We start from the raw sequence: 23,726 nt of genomic DNA, 5'->3' as shown, positions 1-23,726 counted from the left end.
CTGAAAGTATGAGCGTAGTACTGGTGCAGCGCAGCGGTGGCAATGACAGAGCAGAGGGACAGACCGGGAATCTAGCAGCTTAAATAGACCGCCAAATTGGGAGGAAGTGTTGTCAGGTGATTGTGGAGAATGACGTGCGTCGGTCCATTTATATTACAATTAACAGTTGATGATATATTAGTGCTGTTTTATTGCAGTGCCCAAAAAACAAATGAATGCAACCATACATATTGCTTTAAGGTTTTATACAGCCATTTAGAAAAGTGAAACAAAATCTTATAAGTTACTTGACAGTGAATGACGTTGTGAAAACACAGTTTTATTTGTTCGCATGCTTAAGATTACAACCTCTGTTTATTTGAATGGCTCTTTCCATCTTTCCATTACTGATACATTTGCAGATGATTTCCTCCTGTTAATCGTTGAATCAATTGTCAATAAAATGTCAGAGAACAGAGGAAAATGGTGATCACAATTTATCCGAGCCGAAGTCTGCTTCTTCAATCAATAGTCCCCCAAAAAATAAAATATTCAATTTACTATTATGTACATTGGAGAAGCTAGAACCAATGATAGGCTATTTGGCATTTTTGCTAAAAATTTTTTTACATATAGGTACATTTTTAAGGCAATGACCACCGTCATATGTTGCTATTCAGTTGAGAGAACCAAATGGGAAGCAGAGGCTCATGTACGAACTCATGGTTCTTTCTAATTGAGGCCCTTTGCCTGTTATTTCAGATTTTATTCACTATGTCATGCCGCAGTAATGTGCATTAAAAATATATTCAGCTGCTACAGCTGTAAACAAATACTTCCAACTGGGTTAGCTTGCACTTTGCCTCCCTTTAAAGTTTGGACTTTCACCACTTCCCGACATCAGTGGAGTCTTTACAGGTACGCTCCTGCAAAACTTTGCCTGCTCATTTGCACAGCTAGGTTAAGCTTATGTAAAAGAGATGCATGCCGAGTACGTTGGAGGCCCGGAAACAAACATTTTCCCCTCCCTCTCCTCCCCTTGACAGACGAGTGACAGCTATTTAAATGCAAACTGTCATTAACAAACACAACCCTGCGCGACACCTGCTTTAATCACGGCAACAAAGGCGCAGCAAGTGGCCGAGTAGGAGCCCCCTCTCTGTGTGATATTCAAATGATGGGGCGGTGCAACAAACAAAAACAACAACATCAAAGAATAGGCTGTGCAGGGGAGAGAAATATGCTGCACTATGTGCCTCCTACCTCCGCTGCTAATCAGCTTCATTTTTAAAGTGATTAAAGTAAGAAGTCACTAAATCGCTTACCCTTAGAATTGTGTGAAATTATGGTGCTTCACTTTCAGTCTGTTTCTTTTACAACGGCTGATTCCTGCAGAGACTAATGCAGCCCAATGGCTCTCTTTTAATGCAATATTCATGGTTGCTTCCGGTTATTGTATAAACCTTTAAACCTGGGCTGAAATATAAAAATATAACCTCCCATGATCACCACTAATTCTGTCTGTATAATACTGTATTTGTAGAGATATAACTCCTTTTATCAATAGCATGTTGCTGTTGTAGTCAGGAAGAGTCAAAGCAGAAATCCTGTGGACTGTTTTTGGACTTTGTCCTGATGTGTCTTGGTTGCCGTCCTGTCTTGGGTTGTTGTTGTTCTGCCCGGTCATAATTTAAATGAGGAAGTCATTGGGCTGTAACATCCTGCATGCCGGCCAAGGCCTGGGCACTTTTAACTAATGCATGGCATTTGTTTAGATTAGTTTTTTCCAAAGCAACCACTGCAGAACATCCAGCTGTATTTGCAACAAATTCACTTTGTTTGTTCCACCACAAATTTGCACAGTTTGAGTTCGGCAAATTAGGATAAACATTTATTTTCAGTGTATTCTTTTGTTCATTTATTCCTCAGTGGTGTGCATCTGCATAACAAAAATCACTTAAATCGTGTGTTCATAAGTCAAATTTCCTCCCTGTTGTCTTTTAAAATAAACATTTGGATCTTTTATACAACATTTTGAGTACTGTCTTATAAAATGTGCCCACATCTTGCAAGAAAACAATGAAAAAAGGAGCAAAATTCCTGCCTAGGTTCTATTTTTGCTCATCTACTTGATAACGCACTACCCAGAATAATTCAAACTGTGTCCGCCATATTTGATCGCCATCAAATACTGTTTTTACGCCTTGGTTAATGATCCTGAAAATGTAATCCTATATATTTACAGACTGAGAAACTGGCTGTTCATCAGCTAAATTCCGCAGTCTCACCAGCTATGTGTCACATTTGATTCAGATGCGTCACTGATCGGACTAATTCCTAGAGTGAATCATGCATCTGGGCAACAGATCGCCGCCGAAGACATGTGCTATGGTGCCAGTTGTATCACTACAACTTTGGAGGCGATGTTACTGTGATTATTAGACATCTGCTGCAAACGCGGGAGAGAATAAATCAGGAGCCACTCTAACTAATCAAATGTAATCTCACAAGCAGCCTACTGGATATAATTAATGGACACAGCATACAGCATACATCGACTTCAATCTGCTGTGAATTGTAGCCTTTAAATATTGTAAATTTATGCAGCAACATGTTTCATAAACATATGTAAAAGTCATGCTCCAGAAGAATGCATGTCAGGATAAATAAGTACTCAGGTAACAGTACCACAACATAAAAATACTCTATTATAAGTACAGATCCAACACTGTAAATGCTACTTAATTAAAGGTACATTATAAGTCACTGATATATTGTTAAATCTGACATTATTAGAGTTATTAGAATCAGTTTGTATGCAGTATTTTACTGTTATAGCTGGTTGAGGTGGAGCTATTTTATGGCAAATTATACACTGTGGGTAGTCCAGTCTGAGGTCACAGAATAAATCTGAGGGCTCATGAGATGATTAATGGAGTAAAAAAGAGGAAACATATGCCTCATATTTTTGCGACTTTTCTCTCAATTATTTCTTTAGTGAAAAATTGGGTACTTATTCCTCTTTTGGCCTCGAGCTGCCCTTTAATGAAACCATCTGAAAAGTCTATAGTGGAATAATGCGCCATGGAAGCTCCAAACATTTCCGTCCACAGTTCTTTTTGGGACCATTTTATTAAACTAAATATATATATAAAAGTTTGCTTAAGTGCAGCAGTCTTGTCACATAAATAATGGTACATAAAGACACAAAAAGCAACAGACAGAGATCATAGTTTGGTGGAGGGATAAGGCCACCAACTTTTGAATGAACGCGAGAAACAAATAGTTCTTAATTCAACAGCTCATTGCAGCATTCTTGGCCATGATTTAATGTCACCTAACTGGAGAACTACAGCCAACAAATGTTAGAATCTCAATAATATATCATACAAACATGTGTGCTACATTTTGATTGAAATTTGACTATAGAAATCTGAAGAGGCTCTAACCGTCAGTGCTTTGGTGAGAGGTCACAAGTCAAAAAGCTAGGAAACTATTTTATCTGTAATAATGTGTTGCATTGTGAATGTTAAAAGTCCAGTTGTTAATGCAAAATCTTAATCTGAAGATGGACTAGTAACTACAGCTGTCAGATGAGATACAGTGGAATAAAAAGTTTAATAGTTCCCTCTGAATGCTACGGAAGCCCGAAGCGGACATGCATCCATACATTTGTAATTATTACGAGTAATTTACCGTTGTTTTCTTAACTTAATATCTCGTTATCTTGAGATAACGCTGCACCACCGTAACGTCAGATGAGCATAACTCGTAATCCCGGAGTTGCAAAAGCACCAAAAAAATAACAGGCTTAATTTACCTCATTAGTGTGGGCAATGGCAGCATGGCATGTCCTGGTCTGTAATATCACAGTGACCAACCTGTTTTGTTTTCTAGATTGGCAAAAAATTATCATGTTATCACAGGAAAACCAGCTTTGTTACTTGAGAAAACAACCGGAAATTACTCACTATCACAGGACAACCAGCGTTATCTCGAGATGACGAGGTGAACAAGTCGAGATCTCGGGAAAACAACATAAAATTACTAACTATCATGGGAAAACCAGCATTGTTATCTCGAGATAATGAGAAAAATCTCAAAGTGCTACAGGATAAAGATGTGAGCATAAAACAACAAGTAACAAAACCCAGAGGTAAAAAGAACAAATAATAAAACCCACAGGTAAAAAGAACAACAAGTAATAAAAAACAACCTGTAATTAAGTTAACTCAGAAATGACTAGTTATCACGGGAAAACGGAGTAAATAGGATGAATGCATGTCTGCTAAGGGTTTCCGTAGAATTCTAATTTAGACTCCAGGAGGGACAGTGCTGTTTCCCTCCTGGAGTTCAGTTTTCTACACTCAAAGTTGTCTGACAGTAGTTTTAATGATGACAGTGAATGATGGCTTTATTTAAAATCATAATACTTTTAATAAATGAAGTACAGGGTGCACTGTGAACTCCGTAAGACGTGATTTAATACTCTGCTCCCTTGTTAATTAGATTCCTTCAGGTGTTAACTGCAAATGCCAGGCCTCCCAAAACGCACCGGCGGTGATGTCTGAAGGGAGACGGCAGAGTGTGAAGAGGCCGCGTGCTACGTCAGGAGCAAAAATTTCAACATGAAGCTTATGAAGACTCGGTCAGATGAGGATTTGGGGGCTTTTCCTTCCTGCAGTTGCGCAAAATAATCCACCAAATCCACGAACAAGACAATCCAGGTGACATTTAGGAGGAGAACCAGTGGAAGTCACTTTCATATAAAGCCATTGATTTGTACATAGTGATTAACATTTGAGGTTTTCTCTCTTTGTCTTTATTATTATTTTACTTTTGACAGCCTCCTCACATGGGGGCAGGCCTCATAAACAAGGGACACAATTATACAGAAAATCTCCAGGGATTGAACGGATCACTGCACTCCTTTAGCTACATCTAATTTACAATAAAAAAGAAAGATATTAAGACTGTAACATGATACAAATCTATATATCCTGGATATAGATGTCTCAGGTGTTCCTTTGGATGTATTACTTTAACATTAAGGGTTGATTTTGTGTCTTTTCGTCTCAATTTTGATGCATTTATACCTCATCACAGCATCTTTATTGTTCTCAGCTTGGACACCGGCAACTGCGGGTTCAATTTACCCTCCTGGGTGCACATAAAATAATAAATAGATGCATTCTTTGAGGTGGAAAGCATCAAGTAACTCTGAATATTTGAATAACAGCTCTGCGAGAAGGCTGCTATTTTTACTTACCGTTTGCCGTGCCTTTCGTACGCAAACCCTCCTCGACACTGTTTGTTCTCGACGCCATGACCTGTATTTAACTCTGCTCTCTGAACTCGTCTCCTTTGGTTGAATGTTTGCACCACATTTACCGTGATGAACGACGGTGAATTTAAGTCTTTGTACATGATAGCGAGTGAGAGCAGAATGCCAGATGAGCAGGAGGTGCTTTAATTCGCCCACTACGGGGTGATATGATATCCAGGCTGATACAGTTTATTGTGGGTTTTAATATTAATGTTAAATTAATATTATATTATATTAATGGCTGAGCTAGGGGGACCTAAAGTGACTAAGGCAGCCAGGTCTTCTGCATGAGTAACCCTGCAGTCGAACATGAGCGGTGAAACAGAGCGGGGCGACCAACATCAGCCGGTCGTCTCGCCAGCTGGGAGTCTGTCTAATAACATCTGCTTCATATTCATGCACCCATTTTTTTTTTTTTTTTAGGTTTTGTCTTGCTAAGTAAGAAAAAAGTCCTTGAGCATCAACAATGACTTATTCTTTCCCAATTTGAATTCAAAGAATTTCTGTGATGAATCCTCGGTTGAAAAGCACCGCGTTGGTCCATCTTTTCAGCCCTCTTGCCTCCCACGTTTTTCGGACTTTAGTTCTTCGGGTCTCAACCTTGTTTGCTTCATCTATTCTGACTTCTTTGTGGCCACGCAAACAAGTCAGATGAGGCTGCTGATTGCAGGGAGGTGCAGGACGTGTTAAGCACCCCAGGGCTGAAAGGAAATAATTGATTTTTGCCTACAAGGTTAGAAAGAGTGAACTTTGAAAACCTACACAAGCCCAGCAGTCTGCCAATTAACAGTTCGGATTCGGAGAGAGCGCTAAATAACCTCTTTATTTGTTTACCGTTGCCCGCTAATAAGCGAGAACTCACATGTCAAACAAAATCCCTCTTTTCAACCTCTCTGTGTGAGATTTAAAGCTCACAGGAAGTGTGTTTACACAACCAGAAAAAGCATTTTCTTAAAAAGTGCACATATTTCCTTTGGCATTAACATCAAATACAGATATTTTTAGCTGCTTTCTTACCTCGAAAGCAAGTGTGACTTTTAGTGAATTTAGAGAAGTTGCTTCACGATGCCATCTCCTGTGACTTCTATTTATACTTTTTAGCAACTTATATTATTAAGCTTCAAAGGCTTTAATCAGCATAGTTATAATCATTTTGATTATTTTATTGCATTTCATTATGTGAGGGTAAGAGAGAGGTGGGAGTTTTCTCATGTTGCACATAAAAGGAAGTATTAATAACTGTCTCATTGTTGGTCACTTTGCATGAATTAAATAAGTCCCTCTAGATGTCGAAGCCAAATGCAGTGCTAAGCAGATAAACTTGCAACAGAAATCACTGCATTAGGAGTCTCCTTCTACAGTACGTGCTTCAGGTGAGAAGCCTTTTCTACCTTTTTTTCATCTTCCGTGATGGATCAGCTTCTAAAAACGATGATTCACGGCTGAGGGGAAATGCAGCCTGCTCAGCGCACCCGTGCGAGTCCGCCCATAAGTCTTTTCACCTCTTCATTGTTTGTACAGTAAAGCAGGTTGCATCAGACGGCTGCAGAAAGCAATCAGGCTCTGTCTATGAAATGTTGGTTTTATCTAAGCCCTGCCATTTACCAAAGTCCTGCGGAGCAAATAGAGGGGAAATGCAGCAGGCAGTTTAAATGACATAAGTGCTGTTGGATCGAGGTATCTTAATACTTTAAAGTACCTCGCCTTAATCCACTTTAGGCTGCATTGTTCCATTCAGTGTTTAATCTTTATACCGTGAACACAAAATGTAGTATAAGGTTGTAACAGTAAAAAATACAACTGAATATTGTTAGAAGCTGTAAATACGAAAAAGAAACTTCATACTTTTGTCTGAATTTCAAATTTGGTTTAAAAAACACCTTTTTTTCCGAACAGTTGATGAAATTGTTGTTATCATGAAAATATTCCACCCTTTTATTTGCTTTTCACCAGGACCTCCTCCTTCAAAGTCCCATTTTTCTTCGCACGCACTCAACAATTTATCTCTCTTTTTTTTCCGACAAGTAACATTTCCCGTCCACAAAACATTTCCAATTTCTCATCTGCTTTTCAAAGGCCCGTTGATGTCGGCCAGAAGAAGAGGAGGAGGAGGAGAAGAAGGAGGAAACCCTGATAAAGAGGAGGAGGACGATGACGACAAGTCCGGCAATGCTCCAGAGGGGGCGTACAACCTGAATCCGACTACACAAACCTTCCTGAGATCAAAGCGCTGTTCCAGAACATCACAAGGTGAGACGTTTACAAGCACATCAAAAAGACATGATAGAACATAAAGGAGAAGTGTTTGGGGAAAACTGCTTTCAATGCAGGAACACTAAACATTTATGATGTTACTTCGTAGATATTACAATACATTTGGCAATGATAGCAATGCTGTTGGACTTTGGATTTGGTTTAGCAGTTTAAGTTTATTTTCAGGTATTGGGATGGTTTTTGGTCTGGTTTTATTGGCCATTTGGTGATTTTTGTCACACAAACCTGGCAACCCTGAAGTAACCCTCTTGTGGTTTTCCAAACACAGAATGGGAAATGTTCTAAGAACTTAGAGTTAAAGAATTGTGATATTTTTGCTGAGGTTTTCCAAAATGGAAATGGCCATTGAGGTTAATTTTTCGGGGGTTGGTAGGTCTTTAAATTATAATTATAATTGCTTAGACTTTTTCTTGGTACTTATACTTATCATATGCTTGAAGAAAATGGTGATATTCCCAATGGTTTGATATTTTTTTCATTTGTCGTTATGCCATTGCTTTTCATGCGTCCTTGCTAGATTGCTCAGTTGTTACGCTGGGTGGCTTCTAGATTCAGACAGTATTGCTCATTTGGCTTCTATATTGCTATTGCTTAGTAGCAGTGTTTTCACGACTTGCCATAACAAAGAGCTCTAATGTTATAACCACAAACTAACATGTTTCATGTGAAGGCAGAATAAAGTTTCCTGTAGGTGACTGGTTGTTGTAGCTTTATGATGAAAGCTAGCGATACAGTCTGGCTTTTTCTATTCTTCAACAACCAGTTGTGCTAGCTAGCTAGCCAAATAGTTCTGGACTGCTCCACTGATGTTACACTCACACTTGTCCAGAAGTATTTTTGTTGTAGTCTTTGGTGAAGATGAAAGACAACTTACTTATTATACCTATTACTTACTTATAGATGAATGTAACATCATAAAGAGAGAAGAGCAGTGTGTGCGAAATTTAAGTAGCATTAATTAGCTAACGTTGTCAGCATTAGCTTACCGTGTAAGCAAAACAAAACTTCATTCAGGGACACCAGAGTAGTATGTAGTAAAGCTAATTCACATTACATACATTGGCTGGTGTAATTTTATGAGAAAAGTTTGCTTCAGTGAGCCTGCTAGCTTGAAAATCTGATCTTCATTTTGTTTTTAGTTATCTGTTTCTTCAGTTAAGCTTGCTAGTCACACAGCTCTCTCAAATACTACGTGATTTCACACTCACAGGAAACTTGTAGTTCCACAACACAATTTTATTGTTGTCATTCATGAAGGCAACAGACATTATGCTACTTGAATATTAAGATAATGTAGATGTATGGTGTCTGTGAACTTCATAGTAGCATTACCTAGCTTACTTTGTTAGCATTAGCTTGTCTAATATGCTCTATGTGCTTTTAGGCAAGTGGTTATAGGTAACTTGGACCAAAACTGACCAAAACAATATGAAAATGGAAGACTAAAATCATAAAATGAGCTGGTAAATTATATAGAGAGAGTTTCATTTTAATACATTTTATAAATTAATTGTGGTTACGTTTTTTTCCTAGGTTAACGCTCCTTTAGGCTAAAGTAAAAGTATAAAAGTTTTTATTCACCTTTTACACACCATGTAAGTAATTTCATAATATTGTGTATTTACCCATATTTTGAAATGTTCTAACAATATTTATGGGATTCATAACAAGGGGAGTATTTGAGTCCAATCTGAGAAAATAACCGGAGAGAACCAGGAGTGAACTGTGCAATCATCGTTGGGAGCCGTTGCTTGGGGGACATGGAGTCAGATTTATGTGAAATGATTTAGGAGATAAAACCAGGATGTGCTACATTTTGGCGTGTACATATCCATTTATGTAATTAACTAGGAGTGCTCCCGTTAGCGACAACGGTTAATAAGCTCCAGTGGGAACGTGGGAAGGCAGGTGAACCCGTGGCCCTGGAGATGTTAAACACAGATGAATAGATGCCATAGCACACACACAGCCTAGTAAATCAGATAAAATGAGCAGTGGAACAGGACGCAAATGGCTCTTGCGCTGAAAACTCAATATCACATAAATGGACAGGCCTCTCATAGATATTGGAAACGGGTAACCTTGCCACTGCGAGCTCACCTTTTCTATTGCTCACACGCCCACTGTACATTTACAGGCTTTACCTTCTTCGGGTCCATTTTAGCCGTCAAAACCTTTACATGTGCAGGCCGGCCGTAATGGGCAGTTGGCTAAATGAATGTATAATTTTAATAGCTGTAGTAACAAGATAGTGAAAACAATATTTCATGTGGTGCTCCGTGGTAGTCCATACTGGTACAGTGCTGTGGCCTTAAGGTTAGAGAGGCCGGAAACTGAACAAAAAAGCAAGGTCGCACATTTGATGTTCATCTAGGGGAGAGGCAATGACCTCCTGAACTCTTTGTACCCTGTAAAAATAAAAGCTTTTATAGATAGATGGATTCTACACAGTAAGTTTTACTGAGATTCAATAATTCTGCTTCAAGGATGACCCATTTACATCACATATTTGGTGGTATATCCCTTTGAGACCCTTCTGAATCCTTTACTGCTGACTCGAGCTTTGTATGAATCTCAAATGGCATCTCATATATATATATATATATATATATATATATGGCGATAACTGTTTTTTTCCCTTACATTCTTTACTTTTTTTCTTGAAGAGTGAGATCTATATATTCAGACCAGAAGCCCCTGAACGTTTTTAAACCTAATAATCAAATTTGGCCTTTTGCAAACAGTCGACAACGACGAGTATAGACGAATGAATTAAGTGGGATTTAAAAGTAATTTAAGAGAATTTGTGGCACTCAAAGGATTTTTTTTAATGAATCTTCCTGACCTGGATGACTTTGGAGTTCAAATATGACACAGAAAACAACTTAAAATAATTAGATAGCTTCAATAAACTTAATATTCTGTTCATCATATCATCCTGCCCGTGACTTGCTGATTTACTTGGAGAACTGTAGATCTTTTAGGGCAAATTTTATGATGTTTTTGACATATTTTGGGATGGAAACTGAGGCAGTATGCTATGAAAACAACCTATAGAATCTACTCAATGAAATTGAGATAACAATTTGCACTTGATTTGATTGAGTAAATCTTACCCCATGTTTTGAGTGAGGAGTACCTAAGTTTAACAACTATGACACTAAAATAAATAAGGGAAATGCTACTTAACATTTCTGACATTACACAACTAATTACTTAATGAAAATAAGTAATAATAACTCTTGATTTTAGCCTATAGCTAGAACAGTCTTTGGACTGTGGGAGGAAGCCGGAGTACCCGCAGGGAACCCACGCATGCAGGGAGAACATGCAAACTCCACACAGAAAAGGAATTCGAGCCAGGATTTGAACTAGGAACCTTCTAGCTGTGAGGTGACAGCACTAACCACTGTACCATCGTGCAGCCCCTCAAAGGTTTCAGCCTATATCTAAATTTAGTTGGTTTTTTAGAACTGTTTGATCTCCACCAGCTCTAGAAGAAGATATGTTGCTCTAGCTGTAGTTGATTACACTCTGCTATGTTTGCTAGCTTGTCGCTAACTTTTTCCGTCTGCTGTTTGGTGCTGGGTTGGTAGTTGGTTCAATCAGAGCCGTGCAGCCTTTTGGGAATTCAAGATGCTCAAATCAAAATAAATTATTATCAACAACATTAGCCTGCTCGTTATAATTTACTGACTAATATTCAGGAAACTCAGCCAGTGTAACCGTCAAGAGAGGGCTACAAATGTAAATTTGTTGTCATATACGGACACGCCGACTACAAATCATCTGGTATTCAAACGAATAAACATATAAACACTTTAATTCATTCCATGATAGGGAAGCCCTTAGCGGACATGCATTCATACATTTTATTTACTCGATTTTTCGCTATTACACGTTATTTCTGGTCGTTTTCTTGAGATCTCAACTTATGTATCACGTTATCTCGACATAACGCTGCACCACCGTAACGTACAAAGCACAAAACAAACACAGAAACAGGCTTAATTTACCATATAAGTGTGTGCAATAGCAGCATGTCCTGGTCTGTAATAACACAGTGACCAGCCTGTTGTTTTGTTTTCTAGATTGCCAGAAAAATGATCCCGTTATCTCGAGATAACGGGCCAAATTAATCCGTTATAATGGCAAAACCAGCTTTGTTTTCGTGAGATAAAAAAAAGTCGAGATCTTGAGAAAATAACCAGAAATAACTCACAGGAAAACAGAGTAGGTAAAATGTATAGATGCATGTCCGCTAAGGGCTTCCGTACTGTGATACACAGCAGAATGTTAAGCAGGAATCTTACCTTCAACCCCGATGGCACACCGTCACAAGTGATACTCACACCAATTAATCCAACCCTGGCCTGCAGCCAAGAACAAACATGCACGTTGCAGTGCAGGCCCGATATCTTTGGGTTGAGTTGAGTTATTTTGGGTTGCAAATGTTGCTGTTGAAATTTGGGTAATGGTGGTAAACTTTACTCATTTCAATATATTTCACTTTCTGACTTATATACTTTTAGTATAATTTGCATGGATATTATTCACTACCTTCAAAAATCCTTTTTTTACAGTGTCGTTGTGAGGTCACCTATAACAATAACTGTCTAATCTGACACAGTTATTATCTCAAAAGACAAAAATAATGTGTAGTCTGATCTCAGCATCACAGGTCAGTCACAAGATAATTACAAAAAGCTTAGAATAAGCAGAGCTGACGATGATGCACACTGGTTTTATACAGCTGAAGGCTTGTATATTCTCTCCGAACCACAACACTGTGTCATATATCATTAGGAAGTTATTCTACACACAAAAGCACCAGAGAGAATAGGGAATAATTAAAGTGTTTGATGCCAGAAATATCCATTTAGATTCATAATGCAGGAAAACAGAGCAGAGAACTTAGAGGAAACACGGCGTGACTGTGACGCCCGGCGTGGGTCATGTTTTATAGAATAATGCTGCTAATTTAAATCGGGCTTCTACTTCAATTTGCTTAGCCACAAATTATAGCCAACACCTTCCTTTGGAGGGTATATTCATGCATTGATAAAAAATAAAAACAGCAGACAGGGTTACAGCTCTTTGAATATACTGCTGATCATTACTTATGTAGTCCTCGTGCATAATGCGACTCACACTTATCTTGCTGTTTTTATGACCTCTGTAATTACAAAATAATGGCGTGAACTTCTCCAGCGCTACTATCTCCACTTACATTGTTGTAATAATAAAATAAAACCCGGTAATAAACCCATAACAATGCACTTATCAGAAAAGTGTCCTCCATTTAAGTCGGCTCTAATTGCAGAGAGTTATGGTCTATTAGACAGGGTCTAGAATAGCTGCACTTGGCACTTTTATGAAGTGAGGATATGAGAGAGGAAGTGTGGGAATGAAGGCTTTTCGTGGTGTTTTTTATTTTATGAGCTTTTCAGTAACTTTGGGCAAAGACACCCCCCAGCCCTGCCCTTTTTTTTTTTACTTCGTCTATTCCTTCCTATGATTTAAATAATGAAACTCCTGTGTTTTGCCTTTTAGCGGTGCTCTTGTACATCATAGTTGCACCAGAAGAGTGCTTGGATCACCAGCCGCTGTCACAAAGGACTTTGCCGCACGGCGGAGACGAAGACGGAAATTTTCTCTTTTAGCAATGTCACCTTGATAAAATCACAAGACTGGAGTTCAGGATTTCTCCGACAGTCACGGTACGCCGTTGTTTTCGAGCACTTTGATGCAGCGTGTCATGTAAGGTGTCACTTCAAAATAAGACTTCTGAATCATAAAACACAAAAGAGATATCTCTCCTGACTTCAGGTGCAGAGAGAGACACTGCAGGCTCTTCCTTTAAGCAGCAGTCAGATGAGACGCTCTCCCCAATGACCATTAATGTAGAACAAGAAATATCTTCTAAGTTATGTGCTCTTATTTTGGGAACACAGCCGCTGATTAGCATACTCTCCCGCTGCACAAGTCCCTTTGGTGGTGTTGGGATGATTTGCAGGCCGATACATATTCACAGATTCATTGCAGTTACAGCACAGATTCAATAAAACAAGAGTCCGGCTGCTGCTCCACGGTCTCCAGCCCTCTCACTCTTCCTCCGTCCTTCACTCCGCTCATCTCTGGCTCTGCAGCGGTAATTAACAGCAGCGTTACATCTGGGGAGATACTGCGAGCTATGTCAGAAAATTAGGCGGTGGAATAATGAGGGTTGAGGGACGTGCGCTGTGCTGCTTGGTCTGCAGAGCTGCACTGAAATCAAAGGACTTTCACAGCTAATTGGAGAGGGGTTAAACTGCTTGGCTGCCTCACCCTTGTCCCGAGCCCTCCGCCCAAAAAACCCTCCCCGAGGAGATGAATGGCTCCCTTTTTACTGTAATTTTGTGTTTCATTTCCATACCAAAGTGGGATTTTTTTTGCGTCTTTACCCCGGTGAGATAACTTTGCCTGTACTCTATACGGGGCCAATTTAAACTACAAGCAATTACTCCTTGTTATGATTTTTCCACCTCTCTTTCTGGGACCGGAAAAGGCCACCCAGCTGGGTTGTTTTCTTTTGAATGGTCGCCAATTACCTCAATGTCCTTGCAATTGACCATAAGAAACACACAGCATAAATCAATGCAGTGTTCTTGCAGTACATCGACGCGCAGAAGTGGAATTAGCGCCGCGTGACGAGGAAACACCCCCTTCTCCTCTCCTCTCCCTGGTTACAATGATGGCATCAGCAGCATGACACTGTGTAATGAGCACAGCCACGGTCCAGCGCTCAGAGGAATACACTAAATACACACCCTCTGCATTGTGTTTGGGCCTGTGCAGAACAGCTGCATGTTACCCCTGAAGACGGCTGCACAGCGGCTAATTGCTACTGTATTTATGTGTGTATTTAAGAGGAGAAATCAGAGCAAATTGTGTTCTTTTGCTCTTGAAATCCACAAAATCAACAATGCGTTGATTTCCCCGACTGTTTGTTTTCATAGCTGTGCTTCATACACTGCGTCCAGGAAATGGCATTTATGCTAAATTATCCTGATGAACACGTCATATATTATAATTACAGCAACGCTTTTAGCTTCACTTTTATAATGATGTTTAATAAACTCGTATAAAAGGAGATTGGTGCTGCAGGATCATTGACTGCAGTAATAGACCGGTAATTAAGCATAATGGCATTATAAAAATATAATTATAATATAATCAGTCATAAATAGTATCTGGAAATATGGAAAATGCCACTTTTATGTGCCACGGTCATACTATTGTATGATTTATATGAGCACGTTCATGCCGAGTCGTGTTGTTTGTGCACACTTTAACACACAAACACATTAACGACAAGAGTTTTTAATTGTTCCTTTGATCTGAAAAGTGATTTATCCTACAGGATGTTCTTTTGCAAGCTTTACGTGAGTGGAAGTTTAACATCAAACCACATTAAAGTGACGTACACAATACTTCAATCACTTGGAGACGTTAGCTTAAAAAATGGGCGAGTAGTTGGAATTCTATAAGGAATCAAAAGAGGGTAAACTTCTTTGAACTGTCGTCTTTTTCATCTTTAGGAAATCACTTTGACAGAGAAGCGATTTATACATATGAGACTGGTAACTCATACAAACTGTATAATGACATCAAAACTCACTGCACAAAACCAATTAGGAATTGCCTTCAGCAAACACATGGCCCCAAAATAACAACTTTGATAAAATGACTGTTAATTATATGGATTTTTTTCCCCAGCTACTCTGATGACAGCTTTGTATTTTAATCTTGAGAAAACCACCGGATATTGCTCGTTATCGCGGGAGTGACTATAAGCTGTATCACAATCCAGGGGCTGCAGCCTTCGAAGGACGCGGTCAATGGAGGATGCTCCATTAGAGCCTGCGTAGACCGTTAAAGCTGAACTGAAATGAGACGACATGGTCTACGGAGGACCGTACCCTTGCGTCAACAGACGCCGCTCCTATCGCCTAGCAATGTCACAAGCAGTAACTTTACCTATTATTATAAAGATAATTTGTCTCAAGAGCCCTTTCGTTTTTTGACATTTGTAACACTAGCTATTCGATCGAGTTGTAACCAAAAACTTGTACATTTAAAGTGTATTCCTTGGCTGCGTAAGAGTCCGCCATCTCATTTGAATTGGCGCGCAATGAATCTTGGGATACGTTGGGCCATGAAGGATGCACCAGATGGATCCTGGAAAAAGGAGGAGGCATTTGTCGGCTGCATCTAAAGAATTGGGACAGCCCTCAACGCGCCGCTGTAACGCAATCAGCCTTCAAAGGCCGCAGCCCCTGGATTGGGACACGGCTATAATGGATGCATGTCCGCTTAGAGCTTCTGTATTTTCCAGAAGTTGAAACAAACAACTTATTTTTGGTTCTTCTGCTGCAGGACAACCAAGTTTTTTACCCTTTTCCTTACAGCGTTCCCACCAAGAAACTACCAAAGCTAGAAAGATCCGTAAGAGTCTCAATTTGAAAAAGAAACAAAGATAAAGACAGTATTAATAAGCAGGCAGGTTAAAGTTCACTCTTGTTTTACTTCACTTTTCATTACTCTCCCTCTTCTCCTTCTTTGCCTCCTCCATCACCGGATCCCTTCCCTTTTCTCTTCTTTATTTTACCACTGTAAATCAACACTCTCCACAGTTACTGAGTTTCAGTCAACAACTTGCTCAGCTGCTGTTGCCCTCCACCCCCAGACTGACTTTCAGGTCAAGCACTAACAAAAACTTTCAAAAAACAGATAATGTAGACTTTTGCCCGATAACCACTGACCATCCATAGTCGGAGTCGTGGAGCTATTTTCAAACTAATCTTTTAAACATGTTATGTTATGTATAAACATTTAAATTATATATAGGTTTATTACAGGAATCCCTACAGCTTATATAAATATCCAAAATTAGACGTCCATTAATTGGACAAGACCAACATGTTTAAATCTTTCATTTTTTCAAAGTAAAACCTTGGCCTAGATTCGGCTGTGGTTAGTGTTGGTTATGCTGAGTACTGAAGTCAGTTAGGTAACATTAAACAAGACCTAATCACCCATCCATTATCTATATCGCTTATCCTGTGTCCAATGTACCAATTCATCGTCTGCGAAGCAGCTGATATAACCATAGACTGTATAAAAAGATGGACGACATGACAGCTCCCTAAAAGTGAAGCCAAACCCTCTCTATCGCCCCCTGCTGAATGGCTGCAGTATAGGTCATAAAGCCCGCCTCCTCCATGTTAACAGATGGGACATGAGTCAAACTATAAAATCAAAATACACGTCAAATAAATGTTTCTCAAACATGGTTTCTGTCATTATATAGTTCTTATCATGCTGATTTACGTTAAGTGTTTATTTTTCTGACAAGTTTATTTCTAATTAGTTATTTGATGCTGTAAAAAGGATGATTGACAGCTCTGTTGACCAATACGGCTCCTGCAGCCAGTCTGTTCCGGATTAGCAGTGTAGAGGAGGAACGGCGAGAGGAGACGTAACTAAAACAAGTTTCCATATCTGTGAACGTCTGCCTCAGACCAACACAAGAAGCTGTTCTGCTGGTGCCGACGTGCGGGATCTTTGCCCTGTTTTGGAAAGTTAAATGTGTGTTTTGGGTAGCAGAAGGTTCACTTTTGTACAATGAGAGCAGATGTAGACGCGTTGTCCATCTATATATACTGTCATTGGATTTTACAGCGTAGCAACTGCAAAAAAAGAGTGTTTTATCGCTTTAATTCCCAACTTTTCAGTCGGTTTACACTCACTGTCGGTGTCCTGGGACACCAGGGTCGACACACTTACTCTAAATCTTTTAAATGGCAGTCGTCCTCCTCTGTTAGTGTGTGAAGTGTTTTTATTTTAGCAGCCTCAGTCTCTATTATATATTAAAAACCCTTTGAAATAGAACCATCCGTGTTTGCCTTTACCCAATAAGGTGTTGTGCTATTCTCCTGCTGCTGCTATAGTTAGTCTTTTTTCCATTATTATTATTATTATATGTGCGGGCGAGAGCCTCTGCTGTCACTGTCAGTCATTAACAGAAGCTACAATGGGTCCTGACAGATGAAAGGAGCAAATTAATTCAAGACTGATATTAGAATTTGAAGTGTTACCATGTTGGCATGAGCCGGGCAGCATTCTTGGAATACGCTGATTGCATTGGAAATGCGGCCAGAGCTGGAAGACGAACAAATCAACACAAACGAACAGGAAAGTAGTTTTTTCAATCATGTTGCTGTGCATAAATAGCATCAGCATGTTTATCAAAGCTTTGAGGGAAGTCAAAAAGGATAATTTTTCATGTTTTCTGGCAGTGAAGTGTTTCCTCTGGTTTGTTGTTATGAGGATATAGTTTAAAATGATCTTACATATTCAAACATACTGGCACATTTTTATACTTCACATGAAAAATACCTAGCTGAAAAGTTATTTTAATGTACTCATTCATCAAGTCACTTTACTCAAAATGCCCTGAGACTCAATTATAACTGCCCACCTCCAGTTTGTCTCTTCCCTTTCCAGTTATGTTCCCAGTCCAGGCGATGGCGTTGATATGGGAGTGAGGCCATAGCTTTGTTCAGTCCCACAGGGAGAGTGTGAGGTCTGCACCGGCTGGAGCCGCCTTCCTCTTTTCACAAGTTTTCTCCTCGTTGCAGTCGATGAGGCGGCCAGTGAAGTCAGTGAGGCTTTGCATTTTTTTTTTATAGAAAGTCTGATAGTTTTGCAAGGACTCCTATAAATGAGATTTAACTGGACTATAATTCAATTTATGTATTCAGATGTGTCTTTCAGGTTTTGTAGGACAGGCTGCTGTGATAACATGAAGAACTGCTGCATTTCCCAAAGATAGAATAGTAAAACCACTAATGCTCGAAGCGGCGATTTCATTAAGATGTAAATCCTTGTTCGGGTTCTTCCAAATTGAATTGAAAAATTATAGTCAAATTATTATAAAGGGCTTTTCTTTTGACTATATAGGCTCAAAACCAATAAGAAAAGTGTAGAAAAAAAGCAGGTTTGAGAAAATAAAAGTCCAGAATACCTGCTCTGTCATTTATTTCACATTGAATTTCAATTCAGAGGCTTCATTTCCATTTGAATTTATTGTTTCCTGTAAACAGCATAGAGACTGTTTATGTCAGAAAAACTGATATATTCCAATGCAAAGTACATTCTGTGCCTTCAATGCAATAGCTGCATTGCTTACGCAGGCAACCTTCACCTTCTTTCAGGATCTCTCTTTCTCTTTCTCTTTCTTTGTAGGGCTGACACTGGCGGTCAGCTAACAAGGAACCTTCAAGCTGTATGGTCTGTATGTGACTGACTGAGGAATTGACTGACTGACTGAGTGACGGTTCTTTCATACCATCAAACAAACTTAACTTGGACACTTGGACATTAATCAGCTGTGGTATTGACGTCCCGTCCTTTCCGCTAACACACATTTAACTACCAAAAATGTGGCAAGGATCCCTCATGTCAGCGTATTTAACAGCAGAGCAGCTTCTTGTTTTGGTCTGAAGCAAATGTTAACACATTTACGATTGTAGTGTGTTAGTTATGTTTCATCTTGCCATTCCTCCTCTACTCCCCTACTTCGGACAGAATGCTGCAGGAGACGGTTGACAGTATTTGTCAACAGAGCTGTCAGTCATGGCGTTACACCTCCTGTTCAAATTTCCCAGAACACTTGGACGTAAATCAGCATGATAAGAACGAACTATAATGACAGAAACCATGTTTGAGAAAAATGTATTTGTTGTGTATTTTGATTTTATAGTTTGACTCATGTCCCATCTGTTAACATGGAGGAGGCGGGCTTTATGACCTGTACTGCAGCCAGTCAGCAGGGGGCGATAGAGAGGGTTTGGATTCACTTTTAGGGAGCTGTCATGTCGTCCATCTTTTTATACAGTCTATGATAAAAACTAGGGATGCATGATATTATCGGCACGTTATCGGCCGATATTGGCTTAAAAATGAAATATCGGGTAACACGCCGATATACGCTGATATAATTAAACGATAAAATAATTGGCTGCTGCATACTTGATTAAATGCCCGACCTAGGCGCAATGTCCCCGGCGCGAAGAAGACCTGTGCGGCGCAGCGTGATGACGTCACGTGTGTCTACCTGCAGCATGAGAGAGTTAGAAGCCAAAATGTCCTTGGTGTGGAAGTTTTTCAAAGAGTCCGAAATAGAGAGCAAAACTGCTGTTTGCAATGACTGCTCAGCTTCGATGATGCGAGGAGGAGCCAAGGCAAAGTCTTTCAACACTACAAACTTGATTAACCATCTCAAGACCCGTCACCCCGACCGTTGTAACAAATGTGATAAGAGTATCACCATTATACTGTACGCTAATTCCAATACAGAAGAGAGTTGATGATCTCTGCAATTAGGTGTGCGGGAAAAAAATATCGGTATCGGTAATCAGCTAAATGAGTTGTAAAATATCGGCATATCGGATATCGGCAAAAATCCAATATCGTGCATCCCTAATAAAAACCAACGGCTCACATTAGAGTAGCTACACCCACGTGTTGTAACATTCTATGAAAGTTGCCCACGAATACGTTGGGAAAGAATTAGGAAAGATTTGATGACCAATCAACTGTTATGTAGTTCTAGTAACTGAAAATATCTTTGTCCTCCATATTGTAAAACATTACTACTTTGTCCAATCCCTACCAAACGTGACTGCAAAGACAACAAGTTGTGTTTCTGCTGAGGATTACAGGCTGTTTGTTTCCTCAAGAGCTAATCAGCTCTTGGCTCTGTCTTCATATTAAATGCACAAACGTGTAATATTGGTCTTTTTTAGTAACTCTCTGCAGAAAGCAAAAAGGTGTTTTTCCCCCCCTACGTGTCAAGCTATCCCTCTAAGCTGTATAGTGCATTACTACCCTCACATCAGCTCCTAACTCCTTATATAATCCTTCTTTAATATGGTTATGGTCATGCAGCCTGAGCAGACAGCAATCAGGTAAAAATTATCGCAGAAGCCATAAGAGTTTGTTTGTGAGTGCAGTATATAAAGCTTTGCAATTTAGTGTATGGTGGGCATTAGATCATTTTTTGTCATAAGTCCATTAAAGTATATGAGGGATGAAAAATGATATAAAAACACAGCAGCTTCTGCAGTAACTTAAATCTGCATTCAGTCTCAATAATGAAATTTGAAAGAAAGCCCTTGAGAGATTAGGGATTCCCCTTTGCCAACAGATGTTTGTGAAATGAAAGAGTTTCAAAGAGAAGAGGCCGGGGGAGGGGTGGCGAGGCCGGGCAAGAAAGCAGCCGGAGTGTAATCTTGAGATGGAGGGAAAATGTTTGGATTCTCTCAGCATTGGCGCGGTGGGGGTAAGAGGACAATGGATGAGGCTGATTTCTACATTGTAAATGTGCAATCCCCGCCGGCAGAGGAGTGCTGCATCAGGATCAAGACTTAAACAATGTCGCCTTGCCTTTATCTTGCCGCCACACTCTCCGGCGGACCTGCTGGAATTGACTCGCAGTCTGTTATTCCCAAAAGCCTGAATCACAAACAGCTCCCCTTTTCATTCAAGTGCAACTTCATTACAGCTTGAAATATTCTCGGATTCAAGTATACACAGCTATTATAATCCTTGGCTTGTGTGACACTTGCATCATAATGTAGTTTACACGAGGCTGACATTTAATCACAGCGGCGTTTCTTTCTGTAGCAATAAATGGCCTGTAAAGTTAACGGTATGATAACCCCGGACGGTCAACCTTGACCTTCAGCTATGATAAAACATCAAACAACGCTGGAATCTGAGACAGAAATTGCTTCAAGATGGGGCGATACGATCTTCAAGTCGTCCTCTGTACGAATTCAAGTAAAAGAACACTTGTTAAAGACCTGCACTTTATTGGACCTGAGCTGTCACATCTGATAAAGCTCACTGTAACTGAGTGGGCGACCCGGGCACAGCAGGGAGACCGGGAGATTGGTTGGTGCCAAACTTGTGTGACACTGAAATGCACCTTTAACTCTCACCAGACGATCATTTCAAGCTGTATAAAGACGAAAAAAGACCTCAAAGGCGGCAGCAGACCCTTACTTTAAACAATGTTATAGCTCCAAATGACAGACATTGCTGCAATCTGGGTGCAACATTTCGCCGGAACACCTTGGACTTTAATGATGGCAATGAAAGCACAAATGAGCAAGTGAAGACTTCCAGTGTGGAATCAGGGATGAACACATTAGCCTGTGCTGACAGATGAGTCTTAATTGTTACCTCTGGCAAATGGGACTTCACATAAGAGAACAAAAGCTCTCCTCCCAGCGCCCTGTTTGATGCAATGTGACGATGACCTTGCTGCAATGCACCCTCCGCAAGATCCTTAAGAGTTTATCTTGACAGACTCCCAAAGACTGTCTCTCAGGTGTCGCACTGATAGACCAATTCATTTAACTCTGTCACGATCCGGGGCTTTAGAGACTGCTGCTTGATGAATCCCTATTGTTCCTCTGCCTGTCTGGCTGTTTGCACTCCTTGAGGCGAGCTACATTACTGTTTCAATAGCCTTTAGACTATTACAGCATGAAAAAAAACGACGCTGTTTTCAATGAGCATTGTCCTTTCTGTCCTACGTGCGATTCCACGGTAGAAATAATAATATGCACTGCTGGATAAATGAAGCATGGACTGGGTGAAATCATCAGTGTTTATTAATTACATAGCGGTTTTATGTTTATGTGCACCATCAGTAGATCAAACACAGAATCCTAAATTCTGTTTTATCGTTGTAGCGTTTCACCACATGGTCTTAAATTTAATGTACTGCCATTTAAAATCAATCTCCCTTCATGTCATCTCTCAACACCCCAAGACATGTAATAAAATGAGCTGTGTGGCCAATTTGCCTTCATTATTACAGCAGAAAAATACACTTTTCTTGTTACCAAAATCATGTCAGTCCTCAAAATATAAAGCTACAGCCAGGATGTTAGCTTTGCTTAGCATAAAGACGTGTTACAGGAGAAAACAACTAGCCTGGCTCTGGCAGAGGAGAAAAAACAACCTTTAAAGCTTTCTTAATAACATGTTTATTTTCATCCATACAAAAACTTACCTTAAAATGCTTTCCAAGGGTCTTCACATTCAGGGCTCCTACCCAGGAATAGTTAAGTACGTAACTTTCTGTAAATTATTGCCTTTTTTGACATCGGCTTTTTTTCTTTGTTGGTACACATTGAACAAAGTCACACAAAGTGTAGCGAACTTCAAAGTGAGGCGTAGAGCCGTACTCGCTGTTTCCCTCCCTTTCTACACTTTGTGCTCAGCTAGCATCACGCAGCCAGTTAGCTTACCATAAACAGTTAAAGCAGGAGTAAATAAGCTAACCTGGCTCTGTCTAATGGTAACAAAATCCACCTACTGAGACCTTTAAAGCTCATAAATGAAGTTACATCGTGTTCCTTGATGTGACTCTGAGCCTAGCTGTGTCCCTCTCTTTTCAGTCTTTGAGCTAAGTTTAGCTTAATGGCTGTTAGCTATGTAGGGGATAATGTAGTGAGCAGGTTGTTATTGCGGAACCCCAACAGGGTGATGGGGTCTTGTCTCACCCGAACCTAGCTGTTTTTACTCACATTAAAAGGAGCTAAGCTAGCTGTTTTTACTCACATTAAATTGAAACGTTTCCACTCAGGGTGAAGTAAGACACAGTGAACGGGACCGCAGGAATCAGCGCAGCACCTGTTCGAGGTTTTCTGTCTCGTCACTGTCACAGTCTGTTGACATTTTCTTTTCCATTCACCGTCTTTGAACACCACCATATCCTGTACTGTGTTTAATGTTTACTCCATGTGCCGTCTTCAGTTTTGTAGATCTCTCTGTCGTAGCCTTCACCTTTTGTATCGTTTAACCTTTATTGCTTTCTCTTAACTGTTTTTGCCTCACCGTCAAATTTACCAGACTTCTTTCAGAGGATTGGCATGATTACAGTTAGTTCCCAATTTATGTCTTTGAGGAATATATTGTCTTCTTCACTATCTCTGTAACCTTACGGTGATACTTCTTGTAAGGAGAACGTGCATGAAATAGGAAATATAGGGTGACAGAGAACAAGAAAAACATTTGCAATCTTGTC

The sequence above is a fragment of the Semicossyphus pulcher genome, unplaced genomic scaffold (assembly GCF_022749685.1).
Source record: "Semicossyphus pulcher isolate SPU_LCO1_2020_fin unplaced genomic scaffold, fSemPul1.0.p SCAF_18, whole genome shotgun sequence".
NCBI classification, from domain to species: domain Eukaryota; kingdom Metazoa; phylum Chordata; class Actinopteri; order Labriformes; family Labridae; genus Semicossyphus; species Semicossyphus pulcher.
This window is presented reverse-complemented; position numbering follows the sequence as displayed.